The sequence below is a fragment of the Humulus lupulus genome, chromosome 9 (assembly GCF_963169125.1).
Source record: "Humulus lupulus chromosome 9, drHumLupu1.1, whole genome shotgun sequence".
NCBI lineage: Eukaryota > Viridiplantae > Streptophyta > Magnoliopsida > Rosales > Cannabaceae > Humulus > Humulus lupulus.
Genome location: NC_084801.1, coordinates 29,099,955 through 29,116,842, shown reverse-complemented (window position 1 = coordinate 29,116,842; position 16,888 = coordinate 29,099,955).

Here is a 16,888-nt window from a genome sequence, read left to right as displayed (position 1 = left end):
TAGTTGAGGTTTAGAAATTAATGTGGGACATAGGAGTACTGGTTTAGGGCCCGAAATCGAAGTGAAAATTCGATTTTACTATTTTCGGACGGAGTCAAAAAGTTTTTTTGAAAAATTTTTTACCTTCACTTTTTTATCTATTTTTTCAAACTGCTCGCATGTTTGTAGTGTTTATATTAGGATGTTGCTGGTCGTATGAAAGCTTAACTTTTATACACGAGCAACGTTATCCTTATATTTCTCTTCTTCTATCTATTGGTCGTAGATTCTCACTTCCCCCCTTGCTTTTCTCAGATATTCATGCACGATCCTTGGGGAGGTGAGAGGCCAATAGACGATGACCTTCTCGTGTTGCTGTTTGAGGATCAAGAACAACCTCCCTTTCCTTTCTCTGAGCCTCCATTTTCACACCAAAATCCCACGACTAGTCCTTCAGATCGTCAACCACACATGGGTCATGTCAAATACACAGCTCGTAAGAAAAAGAAAAACCACCCATTCTCCTTCTAACCAACCAGCAACCGATACCGAGTGTCCACCATATGACCCTCAACCTCTAAATTTCTCCCCACCAGACATTCAACCAAAGGCCCGTCCTCGCGATGGCCCCTGAGTAGAAATGGACTGGTACGTTGCCCCTCCTAGTGTCATATCGACTAGGATGGTGGCCAAGTATTCCAGAAAGTATGGGCTTCCTGGAATCACTTTACACAAACCCACACCCGACCAAAGGGAAAACGTGCCTGGAGGCCCCTTCAGCGCCTGGTCGAGGTTTCATATCGAGGCAGGGGCAATCTTGCCTTTGCACAGATTTTTCCAAGGGGTGGCCAATTACTTCGAGGTCGCCCCTTTTAAAAGAACACCTAATGGATATAGAGTACTATAAACAACCCATATCTTTTATAACTACAAAAAATGGCCTGTGCCTACACCACACGAGATCAACTATCTGTTCGATCTTAAATCCAACCCCAACCAAAACAACACGGGGTTTTTCCACTTCGGCCACCAGGAATCTGCTCGCATATTCCTTAGTGATGTCACCTACAAATCCCACGTAGGAACGTATTTCCAGGAGTACTTCCTTACAACAAACCTAGTCGCCGGGAACCTAGCCTTCACTCAAGGAGGTAAATTTTCCAATCTCTGGTGATTTATTTTTGTTGATTTTTCCTTTCATTGTCCTTAGCAAGTAGGTGTTACACCTAGGTCTATGGCACTGACCAGACCCCACTCAAGAGATGAAGATAAGGGCCACATCCTTAGCCAGCATGATGAACATAGAGAAGTGCATTAGGGAGCGGGTAACTGAGAGCAATCTAAGGCTGGTTGGCCTTCTGGAACCTCATCAAGAGTGAGGGAATCTACCGTGGGGAGTGCCACTGGAGAGGAAATCCCCGAGCAACAACAAGATGTGTCACAACCCCAAAGGTGACGACCAACGGGAGTGACCATCCGAGAACCACCCAGCAACCCTCGGGCTGCTGCTGCCCCTACCTACCATGGGAGGGGAGAGCAAAAACTACCGGAGTACACCAGCCCTATACTTGAGTTCTCTGATGAGAACGGTATAGACTTCTTACTCTTAGATAGCTTGCCCATCCCTTGTCATTTATTTGACAGGGATAGAAAATTTAAATTTACGACCACCAATTTTATTTCGGACTTCTTCGAGATAGAGAGTGAGTGTAGTTGTAGACCTATAAATAATATATTGACCAGTAATAATAGTTCGGGTATACTACTTAGAATTTACTTTCCACTATTTCTCTAAACTACTTCGTCTGATCGTTTTCTTTTGTTTTGCAGTCATGCCTTTTGAAGACGCTTTCGATATGTACGCAAATGTTGAAGCTCCCGCAAGCAAAAAGAAAGTGAGCAGGAGGCATCCTGGGGATAGCAGTAGTGGTCCCTCCAAGAAAAAGGATCGAATTGAAGATCCTCCTGCACCCACTCCATCCAGGACCACGACCCCTCCTCCACCTTCTCGCAATACTACTCCTCCCGAGCAAACAAGAAAAACTTCGGCCGACGCTCTCCTGAACACTGGCTGCAGCTCTGCCTACGACAAGCTGCAAAAATTGTCGAAGCCTTCGCCAGCCTCCCTACCATGAAGACCAACCAGATTCTCAGCCGTGGGCTGAACAGAATACTTAATGTAAGTTTTATTCATGTTGTAGTTTAGTCAACAAACATTTCCTTTTATTGTTACCAACAACCTTACTATCTTCTTGCTTGCAGGGTATTCTAACCATGAGTACTGGCTGGCATCGTTCCGAGGAGGTCGATGCCAAGCATGCCGAGGCAATAAAAGCATGTGAGGAGAAGGCTATGGGGGCCGAGACTAAAGTTTCTAGCCTGAGCGAGGAGTTGAAGAAGTGCCAAGAGGATTTGGCCAAAGCTGTTGCCGCCAAAGAAAGGTTTAAGGAGGCTTCAGAGATGACCTTGCGGCTAGCATGAAGGAGGCCACTGAGTTGGAGGGGCAAGTCAATGTGCTCGAGGAAACCAATTCCCAGAACATGGACAAGTTTAGAGGAGAAACCTTCAATTGCTTCTATCTATTTTTCAAGAATAACCTATGGGAGAACTGCGACTATCTTTCTGAGCAGATGAGGCAAGTTGAACTTGTGAAGTACTCTGCTCGCCTAGAAGAGGAGAAGAATGCTCTAGAATCTCCTGAAATCTCCTTGGCGACTGGCATCAAAGGTGCCGAAGAGGATGCAGGACTACACTCGACCAGCAATCTCAGCCAGATCCTCCTCCAGTTGCACAATGATTTATAATACATTTTTGTTTTTAAATTTGTAACTCAAACATACGAACAACGGTTCGTAATGTTGAGACAATTTTGCTGCTTAAGGTAGCTTTTCTTTTAATTATTAATTACATCTGAACAGCAATTTCTTGCGGTGTAAAAAAATTTCGTTATGATATTATAATATTTGGTATTATTACAACATCTGTTTGTATGACCGAACTTAGCATAACACTTTGTTTTGATTTTACAAAATTAAACCAAATTTTTTGAAAAATACTCTAAGTGTCATAGTGTGCTTTCCCTTGTTTTGCTCGTGTGTTTACATATGCTTGTTGATATGCTTTGCTTTCTTAGTATCTTATATGCCCCCCAAGTGATTGAGGAGCTTTAAGGTTCTCGGTCACTTTCCATGACCAAGTCCCGTTTGAACATTACTGTTCGCATACTTATAAACAATTATCGATAATATAGCAAAACAACACACGTAATGAGCAAATACTTGTAATAAATACAACAATTTGGAAGAATAACTTGCTCCCCACAGTTCCTTTTATTTCTCGTAATAAATGGACAAAAATCCTGTCTGTACGAGTGATCAATGATTGATCTTACACTTGTAAGCGACTAGTCATATGACTGACTAGCTTTTATTCATAAACTTGTAAAAAGTAAAATTAATACAAGCCATTTCTTTTAAAAAGAATTGTTCATTGATAATACTTGCGTAGGTGTTCTCCATTCCAATTGTGAGGAATGAGATATGTGCCTAGTTGAAGGATTTCTTCAATCTGATACAACCTTCCCAATTTGGTCCGAGCACTCTGGTAGCCTGTTCGCATACTTGCACAACTATTCTCCATTCCAATAGCAAGGAATTAAATCTCCATTTAAGCGAGCAAGTTTAAACTTTCTTTCATGTACTTTAGAGTTAAAATATCGAGCGACCTTTTGTTGGTAAGCTACCACTCAAAGTCGAGCTTGCTCGCGCCTTTTGTTGACCAAGTCCAAAGACTCCATCAATAATTGATCATTAGTGCTCTGATCGTATGTGAGCCTTCTATGTGATGATGGATTTAGCTCAATAGGAAACATGGCTTCATTCCCGTAGGCCAAGGAAAATGGTGTAGGCTTGTTGTTGTTCAGTGGGATGTCCTATACGACTAGAGTACTTCTGGTAATTGTTCTGGCCATGCCCCTTTTGCTTCTTCAAGTATCTTCTTTAGTGTGTCCTTCAGAGTCTTGTTGACGGCCTCAACTTGTCCATTTTCCTGTGGATGAGCTACTGATGAAAAACTTTTTATAATTCCATGCCTTCCGCATAAATCAGTGAAAATATCACTGTCAAATTGTGTGCCATTATCTGAGACAATTTTCCTTGGCAACCCATATCGACATACGATGTTCTTGATAACAAAATCCAATACTTTCTTGGTCGTTATTATTGCTAGTGGCTTAGCTTTGGCCCACTTTGTAAAGTAGTCAACAACAACTACTGCATACTTGACATTCCCTTTTTTTTTTATAGGTAAAGTCCTGATCAGATCAATTCCCCATACTGCGAATGGCCACGAGCTTTGCATCTGTTTGAGCTCATTTGGGGCTACTCGCGATATCTTGGAGAATCTCTGTCACTTGTCACATTTTCGAACGAAATCCATAGAGTCCACATTCGTGGTAGGCCAGAAATACCCTTGCCTTAAGATCTTTTTCGACAAACTCTGTCCCCCAACGTGATCTCCACAGAAGCCTTCGTGGACCTCTTGCATCAGTTCCTTGGCTTTCTCCCTAGAAACACGCCGTAATAAAGGCATTGAGTATCCTCTTCTATACAAAATTCCTTCGACCAGAATAAATCGAGTCGATTGTCTCTGAAGCATCCTCGCCTTGTTTCTTTCCACTGGTAGCAATCCCTGTTCGAGATATTCGATGATGAGCGTCATCCATGTGTCTATCGCTTAAATCACTAGTGAGGAATCTTGTACTTGAATGCTTGGTGCCAACAAATGTTCAACATGTACTATGCTCAGGTCGTCGGCAACTTTTGCACTTGCTAATTTGGCCAAGGCATCAATATTTGAATTCTGATCGTGAGGCACTTGTTGGAGAGTATACTGTTCAAATTGTGCTCATAAGTTCTTTGCTTTGTTCAAATAAGTAACCATCCTGAGACCCCTAGCCTAATACTCTCCCATAATTTGATTAACTAGTAGTTGGAAATCGCTATATATTTCTAGTGACTTTATATCCATGTCCTTAACTAGTTTTAATCCTGTGAGCAGAGCTTCGTACTCGGCTTTGTTGTTGGACGTTGTAAAGTTTAAATTGATTGCACAATGGAACCGATGTCCTTCGGGTGTGATTAAGATCAAACCTGCTCCTGCATTGTGCTCGTTGGAAGCGCCGTCTACGAACAACCTCCAGGAAGGAGTTTGATTTTGCCTTTCAGTTTATTCCATCGGTTCGCTAACTCAGATTCCGATGAATTCTGTGACGAAATCTGCTAGAGCTTGTCCTTTCATAGCTGCTTGTGGAGAATAGGAAATGTCGAATTTCCCTAGTCCGACTGCCCATTTTATTAACCGACTAGCGACTTCTGATTTCTGCAAGACTTGCCGTAATGGATGATCGGTGAGTATCACGATGGGGTGAGCTTGAAAGTAGGTTCGTAACTTTCTAGAGGCTAGAATCAAGCAAAAGGCCAAATTTGCAATGGGATTAGAGACCCAAGATGGATAAAAAGCTACCCTGATGTATCCATTTTCCTTCAGCTTCTCGACCTTTTCTTTTAGGGCCTTCGATCTGTCTTTGTCGAGTAGCCTTCTTTTTTGTTGCATAGGTGGAAAGTTTTTGTCTATATTTAAGACATGGCTGATCACTGCTGGGTCTATCCCAACCATATCTTTATGTGACCAGGCAAACATCTCCTGGTGCTCTTTCAAAAATTCCACCACTTTGTTTTTTGTTGCTGTCTCTAAGTTTTTAACGACTTTCACAACCATGGTCAGATCTGCTTCTTCTAATTGGGCCTCCTTGAGGTCTTCCACAGGTCCAACGTTGTAATGCCCCGAATTCTCCGATGTGGTTTAATGGTGGGATTAGTAGGCCGGGAGGGCCATACTTGTTTAATTATGCCATTAAATGATAATATGCATGTATACATGAATTATATTATAATATAATGTTAAATGCATGCATGTGAGTCCACATTTTTAATTACAGGGGTGTGATAGTAATTTGGCCCGTTGAGGGTAAAATTGTATATTTGTATGCATGTCGGTGATATATGTTGAGACCACATTATAATGTGGGTTTGTTCGAGCCATTTGGCATGAGACGATCTTGGAATATTGATTAGCGGCCTAGTCACAACATGTTTAAATTCGGGGCTCGGGTTAAGTCTCGGGGTGGTTTTCTTGATTAGAGCGTTACTGGGTATTAAAGGGTAACGAGATGTGAATTATTGGTGTTTGAGATTATCGAGAATAGCGGGAATTGGTGAGCGTTAATTGTGATTAACGAGATAGGTGGAAAATACAAAATATGCCCTTGGGAGCCCTTAGAAACTTTAAATTGACCTAGGGGTAAAATGGTCATTTCACCCCTAGGATAGATATAAGCCATTTTTGGCTGAGGAAGAGGTAGAAAATCAGAGTACGTTCAAGAGCTTTCCCGTACCATCTTCCCTTCAGTTTTCTTTGTGATTTTTGAATCAATCTTGAGGAATCAAGCTTGGGAAGTAAGCCTTGGGTGTTTGGGAGTGTGTTCCTCCATTGAAGAGCATCATAAGTTGAGCTTTGGGTAAGTTTCTAACCATAGAATTCCCTGGTTTGCTCTATTTTAGTTTTGTTTTGCAGTTGGGATTTCTAGATTGAATACTTGGTTTTGTTGGGAGTTTTGTCTTAGGGTTCTTATGGTTGTGATGTTTGGGATGTGTTAGGATGGTTTTTGGGTTCATTTGGCATCAAAAATAGGTTTTCGAAGCATTGGAATCAGGTGGGAATCGAAGGAGATGAAGAAGGGCGTTTCAGGGGATTTCTATGCTGGAGGTAACGCTATAGCGCCCACCTTAGGGCGCTACAGCGCTACTCAGGGGGAAAGTGGGCGTGTTGGAGGTTCTGAGTATAGCGCTGGGGCGCTAGGGATCAGTGCTGTAGCGCTACTCTGTTCCTTCAAAGTCCCGTTTTGAGTGTTTTTAAGGGTTTTTGACTTAGGGTTTCAATCCTTAGGGCCCAGGATCGAATCTACTCACTGTGTGGGCATGTTTCGGGGTCCCGAGAATGGTGCTTAGGTTAAGACCTTATCCATGTTGATTCTCATTAATTGAGGTTATAATTGGTTGTGATTAGGTGACCGCTAAGGAAGCAAAGGTCGATCATTCTGAGGAGTCGTTCTTATTACTATTTCTAGCTCGAATCAGAGGTAAGAGAACTGCACCCCATATGTGACATGCATGATGATTCTTGAGGCATGTTGATTGTGTAAATGCAGACATGGATTGATTATTAAATGCTTAGCAAATCTTGCTCACTTGTGTATGGTACTGACTCATTAGTCAGATTTGGTAAAGGTGCTAGTATCAACTGTGAAGCTGTGACTTATTAGTCTGGGCACTAGTCATATAGCGCTGACTCATTAGTCAGGGCGGCCTTAGCGTGTTTAACGTAAGACAATAAAGGTTAGATCTAATCGACTTTCTGCATTGGATGACTCAAACAGCATTAATGCCGGACCAACCTTAAGTCCAATGAATATTATAAGCGCTTGTGTGGCTTACCCATCAGTCACTCATCTGTTTAAGGCTAGTGGCTTACCTAGCAGCCACTCTTCTGCTTAAATTAGTGACTTGCTTGTCAGTCACTCAGTATGGTTTACTAGAACCTCAAGTGATATTCACTCATCTGCTTAAGAGCTATAAGCTCTGTGTGATTATGATGATAAACATTTGATAATGTTTGTATACAATACTGTGTTTTCTTGCTGGGCTTTGGCTCATGGGTGCTATGTGGTGCAGGTAAAGGGAAAGAAAAGCTCACCCATCCTTGAGTGGAGAGCTTAGGTGGTGATGTGTACATATGCGGCCGCTTGACCACCACGGCCAAGGAGTTCTCAGAGGAACTAAGGGGTTTACCCTATTTTTGCCGCTTAGGTCGACGGGTTTGTAATTTTGAAACAGTAATGACCCTTTTGAGTTGTAAATGACTTGTAAATGTTCTTGTGGGCCCGTGAACAGTTTTATGTATCAAATAAAACATATCCTTTCCTTTTTATTGATTTTCACCTTAACTTGTTAATGACACTTAGAACACGTTTTTAACCAAAGGTAGCGAGTCAAATTTCCGGTTCACCATTCACCGTAACGGTTCCAGGGTAACCAGGGTGTTACAACTTGGTATCAGAGCATGCCAAGGTTAAGGTTCCTATAGACTGGCTGGGCATGTACACACATCACTGAAGTTAAGCTCGACTCATGGTTTGGTAACTATTTTCGTGGTTATATGCATGCATGAGACACTATGTTGAACCTGTGCCCTGAAATATGATATTCTCAGCAACTCTGTGCTAATTAGTACTAAAATTGCTGGAACATACTCATCAGTATTGTTGATTATGAATTATTATGTGATACATGCTGATTGCTGAATGCTATAAACATGTATCTGCCTGTATAATTGAATGACTATGGAATATGATAATTGTCTGCTTGTTCTTGGACCGTGAGGCGGCAGGAGGTTTAGTTATTACTACCTGACTGGCCGTATTAATTAATGCTTCAGCAAGGTATCAGAAATAAGAATGAATCCAGGGCAGACAGACACTTTAGCTGGCCAGAGTGATCAGGGCCAGAATAATAATAATAGCTAGGGTCAAGAGAATGACCAGTCTCAGATTCCACAGCCAGCTCCTGCAAACTGGCAGCAGATGTTTATTGATTTGCATGCAACAATGTTGAAACAGGGGGAGGAGCTTCGTCTCGTAAGACAGCAACAAGTTCCTGCAGTGGCTAGTGTATCAGAGGCACCTCCTGTGTCGGTGTCAATAGCAGAGAAGCTGCCTGAGGTAGGAAATAAATGGGAACCTCTTTATGAAAGGTTCAGGAAGCAACAACCTCCGGTGTTTGAGGGTAGTGCAGATCCTGTCAAGGTAGAACAATGGATGAGCATGATTACCATTATCCTTGACTTTATGAGGGTAGCTGGTAATGAGAGGGTGGCCTGTGCCACCTATATGTTTCGGGAGGATGCTCGGGTTTGGTGGGAAGTAATTACCCAGACCAAGAATGTTAATGCCCTGAGTTGGGAAGAGTTTTAGACTCTGTTCAATGAAAAGTATTATAATGATGCCATCAGGGCAGCTAAAGCTGAGGAATTCATCAAGCTACTCCAGGGAAGTTTATCAGTCACTGAGTATGCCTTAAAATTTGATCATTTTGCAAAGTTTGCCAAGGAATTGGTGCCCACTGATGGGACCAGGAAAGAGAGATTCCTTCAGGGGCTACAGCCCAAAATTTCCCGTGATGTTCGTATCACCACTGTGGCAGGGGTTACTACCTATGCACAAGTGGTTGAGAAGGCACTCATAGCTGAGAGTGCAGAGATGAAGATCTGGCGTGACAGTGCAGCCAGAAAGGATTTCAGGAACACAATTCCTCCATTTATGGGTTCAGGTAAGGGTGTTGGCCCCAGTGATCAGAAGAGGAAGGTTCCTGATACCTTCCCAGTTCCAGGTCCTGACAGGCGGCCCCGTGGTGTTGCAATGGGTTGTCCAGGGGGTAGTGAAGCCTGGAAGACTCGTCCTGAATGCCCTAGATGCAAGAGGCATCATTTGGGAGAATGTAGGGCAAAGGCCTGCTACTTGTGTGGAGCAGTGGGTCATTTTAAGAAAGATTTCCCTCAGGTAAGAAAAGAAGAACCCAGGAACGCAGACAGCTCATCCTTAGCTCGAGTGTTCGCATTGACTCAAGCAAAAGCTAAGGTGTCTCCCTCAGTTGTTACAGGTCAGCTCCTTAGTGCCGGAACCCCTTATAATGTGTTGATTGATTCTGGTGCTACACATTCTTTTGTTGCTAGTAGCATTATTGATAGACTGTGTAGGTCTTGTGATTTTTATGCTGTGGGGTCTGGTACTTTGTTACCCACTGGAGAGTTAGTGGTATCCAGGAGATGGGTAAGATTTTTGCCAGTGACAGTGGAGGGCAGAGAATTATCAGTGGACTTGATAGAGTTAGTTATGACTGAATTCGATATGATATTGGGTATGGATTGGTTGGCAAATTATGGGGCAACCATTGATTGAGCCAGTCGGTGCGAGCCTTTCGCCCACAAAACAATAAATGGCTTGGTTGCATGGTTCCAAATCTTGCACTGACAATTTCATCCTTTCCAGTGAAGATTTATACAAAAGGTTGACTAAGCTTCCTGTATCCACCAACACTCACTTGACCATCATGTTGGCGATCTAAACATCCATGACCAGAGGAACTGAGGGGGGTAATCGAACAGGCTGAGCGACTAGCTCGGAGAAATTTATTGATTCTTCCTCTGTTAGATCATTTTTGGGAGTTCGCTCCTCGACATTCAGCATTTCAATATCCTGATTATGATGTAAGGTTCTGGCATACATTTTTCTTGCCTTCCCACTGTCACCTGATATGTGTTGTCCTCTGCAGATGGTCAGCAATGTACCAGCGACTGGAACTGGCTGTAAAGGAGGTGAATGTTGGTGTACAGGTGCCTGCTCATTGCCTCCTTGAGCCCTTTTCTGAGAACCTTTAGCTACTCGCACAAACCTCCTCAGATGTCCTTGTCTGATAAGGAACTCAATCTCAACCTTGAGCTAGTTGCAATCGTTGGTGTCATGGCCATAGTCACTATGAAAATGACAAAAATTATTAGTGTCTCTCTTGTATATATCTTTCCTGATTGGGGCTGGTCGCCTAAAGGGAATAATAGTGTGACTGGCCTGGTATACCTTCGCTCTGCTATCGACTAGGGCTGTGTAATTGGGGAACCTCGACTCGTATCTATTATGTTTCGGGCGCTTGTTATCAGACGATGTTGGCTCGTGGTTCACCCTTTTCCCCCCATTCTTCCCATTATTTTTTCCGTTGCCATTGGTTTTCTCAAATCCATTGGTGGCTTTGGTGGGATCTTCTTTCTGGCATTGGTAATCTGTAGGAGGCTTTCCTTCATTAGTAATGGCCTCCTTGAGCTTGATATACCTGCCTGCTCGATCCAGAAATTCTTGAGTGGTCTTGACTCCATTCTATCATAAACTGTTGCCCATGGCTGAATGGCTCCGTACCCCAGTAGTGAGAGCAATCATCTTTCTCTCATCCCCAACTGTCTTGGCCCCAGCAGCTTCTTGCATGAATCGTTGAATGTATCCCTTTAGAGTCTCTCCTTCCTTCTGGCGTATTTTGACCAACTGATTGGCCTCGGTCGGATTTACTCGACCAACATAGAACTGTCCATAAAACTCCTTTACGAAAATTTCCCAAGAAGCTATGCTGTCCGGAGGGAATTCGAAAAACCACTCCTGAGCAACTTCAGATAAAGTTGCTAGAAAAATTCTGCACCGAGCATCGTCTGACCTTTTTGATGTCCATCTGTATCTCAAATTTGTTAACGTGAGATACAGGATCTTATAATCCAGTGAAGTCGGGCAAGACCGGCATTTTAAATTTTCTTGGAATCTCTACCACAACGATTCTTTGCACAAATGGAGTGCCCTTTCTCTGATCAAATTCTATATGGGATGTCCGGTTCCCAACCAGTTGTTTGACGACCTGATTTAAAGCATCTAGGTTGGCCTGTACATTATCTGGTACTGCTAGAGCGACCAGTGCTGGGGGAAATACTCATCATGCCTTTATCTTTGATCATTGAGAACATCACTCAGATCTTCATCCCTACGCCTTTTCTTACTCACACCTAGTCGGTCAAAGATATTGGGCTGTTTAGGTTGCTCCGCTGCATTCTGGCTTGTTGGTCAGTTCTCCATTGGTGGGGGGTTCTGCCCTTCACCCCCCTCCTTTTGCCGTCGACCAGCATTCCTCCTACCAGAATCCTCCTCATTATAATCATGGCCATCTCTAAATTGTGACCTATGACGATAAGACCTGATGTTCGCACTATTTCCCTCTCTCCCTGTTGGAACGTCCCGATAGATAGGTGGAGGCCTGCATTAGTCGGTGGGTCCCCTCGTATTATTATGTCGTGGGGCACCCCTGACCGCAGAGCTTGACTCCACCTGCCTTCTGCCCCCGAAGGACGTTGTCCTCTGCTCTGAGGGTTTTGTTCCTCAACCGTCGGACGTCTAGGGCTTCTAGGATTTTGTTCGGCCCTATTCTGCCTTGGCAGCTGGGTGTTTTCTTGACCAGCGCAAGAGAGTGATTGCGGCTCAGGATCATGGAAAGTCCTCTCCTATTGAGCAGTAGGGGGTTGCTCTTGCCTCTGAGGATGCATTGGTTATGGGGAATTGTGGTGATGTTGGGGATGCTCTGAATAGAGATATTTTTATGGGTGAGCACTAGGTGGCTAATTCAGTTGCGAGGCAGGTGCAAGTTGTCCTCGTGCCAATTGAATGGCTACCTCCAAGGCGACAGTGGCATCCCTTTGTCGGCGGTCCATGTCAGCCGACCACTCATTCAGCTGTTGGCGTTGCCTATCAATCTCCCTCTGCTGCAACACCATTGTTTCAGCCACATTCTCTTGATTAGCTCTCAAATTAGATAATTCTTCTTGTAGCACAATCAAAATCGTTCTCAAAGTTTCAACATCCATCTCCTCCTCTTCTAATTCCACCTGTGGTTCATCCTCAGCTACACCTTGTGGAGGAGGTTGGTTTGGCACATTCCCAGAGGTTTGCCTAGTTTTCCTAGTTTTTTTCGCCATTTAATCTTCTTGGAGGTTTTGAGTTCAGCTCTCAATGAAAGCACCAAAATGTTGACCCTAGATTTGGTCAACGATACGAAGTAAAATAAAACGACAGAAATTAGATGAATTCAAGTCAAGAAGATAAATGGCACAAGGATTTATAGTGGTTCGGCCCCAAGTGATGGTAATGACCTATGTCTACTTAGTGTTCTTATTAATGTAATGAAAACCTGTGATCAGTAAACAAGGGTTTACCAAGTTTCACAAGCTCAGTAATAGATACAAAGAATTGTGTGAGAATAATGATTTTCACTCTCAGTCTCTAAAGATCCCTCTCATGTGCCCTTTGAGTCCTATTTATAGGCTGAAGGATCTCCTTATGGGTCGATGGGCCTTGATTAAATTTAATACAAACGTATCTGTATGATAATGGAAATTATAATTACTACATAAATGCAAGATAAAATATCTTTAGAAATATCTGATATACTACGACCAGTTCTAGTCGCCTACGAAATATGCCTTCTGCTGTACGAATTCTCTTCTGGTCGATGCGTATCCCCCGTGCGTACTAATCTTGCCACGTCATCAAGTGAATCTTTTTTGGTTAAACAGTAAAGAAGGAAAATTTATGGGAAGACCTATTTAGAGGAAACAATTGGGAAGCAATCAGGTGATGTTATCTTAAAAAAATTCATCATGAGTTTCTAAGGTGTTGTGATGTCATGCGCGTTGGTTGGGGAAAAGGTGCCTCATTTTTCGTTTAAAAGGTGCAATGATGACAAAGTGGGAAAGTGTCACAGACGCTTAGGAAACCCAATATTCGTCAATGGCGTATTTGATGAGGTGTGAGCATTGCGTATAAAAGTAAAGCTATGAGCTGTAAAGTGATAAACAAAAGGTGAATAGCTGCTTACCTGGTCTAAGATTTGAAGTTTATCCAGTGCTGGTCACCCTAGGATAAACTTTGGGGGCAAATGTTTAACCCAATTTTGACTGGATGGCGTGGCTACTATGAAGAAGACATGTGGCGTCATACAACTTTAAATTCAGAATGCTAGTCGAAATGAGTAGCTTCTAGAGGAGGATATGTAAAAATATAAAAGGTTGTTTTGAAAAGATTTGATAACCTACTCAATGGTGGAGCAGACTAGTGCCATCTCATGAAGTTGCTCGGACTACAAGACTTGTTTGTTAAGCAGTACACTTTACCCAAAGATCCGGTGTAACGACCCAAAGGGCCTTGATTAGTGTGTCAGGAGGGCATAATTTGTTTATGTTTGATTTAAATGATTAAATGCATGATTATGTGATAAGCATGCTTATATGATTATATGGGTAGGTGAAATGCATGTTTATGAGTATTAATATGCATGTGGGCCCTATTTAGCTTATATGGACATATTTGTAATTTTGGCCCGTTAAGGGCGTAAATGTGATAAATTGTAGATACCACATTATTATGTGGATATATTTGCAGCATATGGCTCGAGACAGTCCTAGTGAGCAGTTTGGCGAAATAGTCACGAAGGGGATTTATACCAGGCTCGGGGGAGCTTGGGGTATTTTCGGGAATTTAGGAAATATATTGGAAATTATCAGATGTTGGGTAAATAATTGGTGATTAATAGGATGACAAGATTTAAGTGGTAAATATTAGGAACACTCGAGGAATTAGTGGAAATTGAGAACAAATGACTATTATACCCCTAGATTAAGTTATATGTTAGTTTTATTTTGGGAGGGTAAAAAGATCATTTCCTAAGACTAAGGGTATACTTGGCCTTTTTTTTAGAAACAAAACAGAAGCTTACAGAGTCATCTAAGGAATGAAAGAAAGAACAATAGAAAGTTCACTTTCCCTCTCTCACCCTCACGATCTCTCTTCTCCATCTTACCCTTGGTGTTTATAAACACTCGAAGGTGTTAAAGATATATATATATATATATATATGCCTCAATGGAAAATAGAAAGACACTTACAACTCTAAGCAAAATAATACAAAGACAAGAGGATTGATTAAATAAGTTACAACTTTATTGCAAAAAAATACATGGGAATTTAGAAATATGTATTTGAAGAGAGTACTAGAAAATACAACTCTATAACAAAAGGATACAAATAAATTAGAGTAGAAGAAATATGTAGAGGAGATTACAACTCTAAAATCAAAAGATACAAGAAAATATGTAAAAGGAAAAATAAAGAGAAGATGATAAAAAGCAATACTAGAAAAAGAAAGAACAAGAACAAGAACAATAAACAAATACTCTCACTCACACAACCAAAGTGAAGAGCATTGATGATTGCAAACTTGAACAAGGTTTACAACCTTTTTCAAAAAGCTTACTTCCCCCTATCTCAAGCACTAAGAGATTTTCTCAATATTGGAAATAACTCTCTGGAATAATAACGCCTATTTGTGTATTTCTAGCCAAGTGCTCTAGTGGATAGAAATAGTGTTGTCTTACAAGTAATGTAACACCCTTAGTATCCAAATCTGTTACAATGTGTGTTTAAAATAGTGCAAGACCTGCTACTCAGGTCGTTTGAACAAAAATATGTTTCTAAAGTCATCTAACAGGTTAGGGTTAAAAGATTTTGATCATAAAATAATTAATTTTCATTAAAATAAAGGTTTGATACAGGAGATCCCAAAAATAAGGTTAACATTGCAGAAACAACTCCCAAAAATTAATACAACAGTAGCCAGTCTAATGGAAAAAATATAGTTTAGAGCTCTAGTTCCTTTACTTCCCTCAGCTGTGGCGGTCGAGCAGCTGTCGATGTACACTCCACCCCCAAAGTTCTCCAACTCATGGTGGGTCCAGCTTTCCTTTGTCCTTATCTGCACCATGTAGATCCCGTGAGCCAAGGCTCAGCAAGAAAACCCCATAATCAACAAGCATAGACAACAGCAAGAGCATATAACAAACCTAAATCCAATAAGTTCAATTAATCAGCAGAATACAAGTATTAAGCTAGGCAACGTTAAACATATACATTCAAATATATAACTCAATGTGTGATACAAATATTTAGGTGTTGGCGCCCTTAGGCCGAGTCCTCTAGTTATTTAGCTGATCCCAGCTCACTTAGGCCCAACTGTGCTTAGTACGCTTATCATTAGTCCCGACACCCTTAGGTCGTACTTTCACATCACACATAACAGATATATAATTCACAGAGCACATATGTTCAATTACAGGGAATCTCAATCCTGTTCACAACCACTTTGGTGTAGTTTTCTTATCTCAAGACCCGAGTGATGGATAAAGAATGGTTCCGAACATGATCCTCAGTCATGAGCCTTAACGATAACCCTAGTCAAAAGCAACAATGGATAACTATCAAATTCTAATTTAATTAAATGTTTTGGAAACAAATACTAGTCTATGAGACCTCGAATTCTACTAAATCGGGTAGTAGAATTCATCCCGAGTGCTTAGGTTTAAATCCTCCCCGAGCTTAAAAACCTACCTAGGCCATGGAAGCCTAGGCAGGCCACGACCTGCCCCTAAGGGTTGCGGCGCGCCTCAAGTCAAAGGCGTAGCCTCTTACTTCTAGGGGGAGGTGGGCCGCGACTTGCCCCATAGGGTCACGGGGCACCCATAAGCTACCTGGCCTCCCATAGCCTTCTGGGGCACGCAGGTCGCGACACACCCCCATGAACCCAGAAATCCTTGGGTTTTATCAGCATTTTTCCCAACTACAACCTCAAAATCCATCATAACTATACACCCAAACCAAAACCAAGTCAAAAATTCTTAATATCACTTCAAAAACAACACATACAACCTATATCACCAGTTTAATTCTTCTTAGAATACAAAATTCAGAAACCAACCCTGCACCCTTAAACAAAATGAAACCCAGGATAATTCAGCTATTAGCATCTAAAATCTTACCTCAATTGACAGCCTAATCTTCACAGCAATCCTCTGACTGATCCTAGCTTTGATTCTCCAGACTTTCCCAGCCCAATTCCTTGAGTTTTCTCCTCCAAAGCTTCAAAGTTCCCTTTAGGTTCGAGAGAGAGAGAGAGAGAGCTAAGGGAAGTGTTTAAGTGTAATCCTAATAATTCTGGTTGCTTCCTTGAATCCAGCTGAATATCCACTTTAACCGAAAGAATAAAATACCCCTCAAGAGAACTCAACCCTCTACTTATTCTTAATGGCAAAACGGTCATTTGCCCCATTCCCTCTAATTCCTCGAGCCGTCCTACAAATTCCCAATTAATCCTAACAAGCCCAA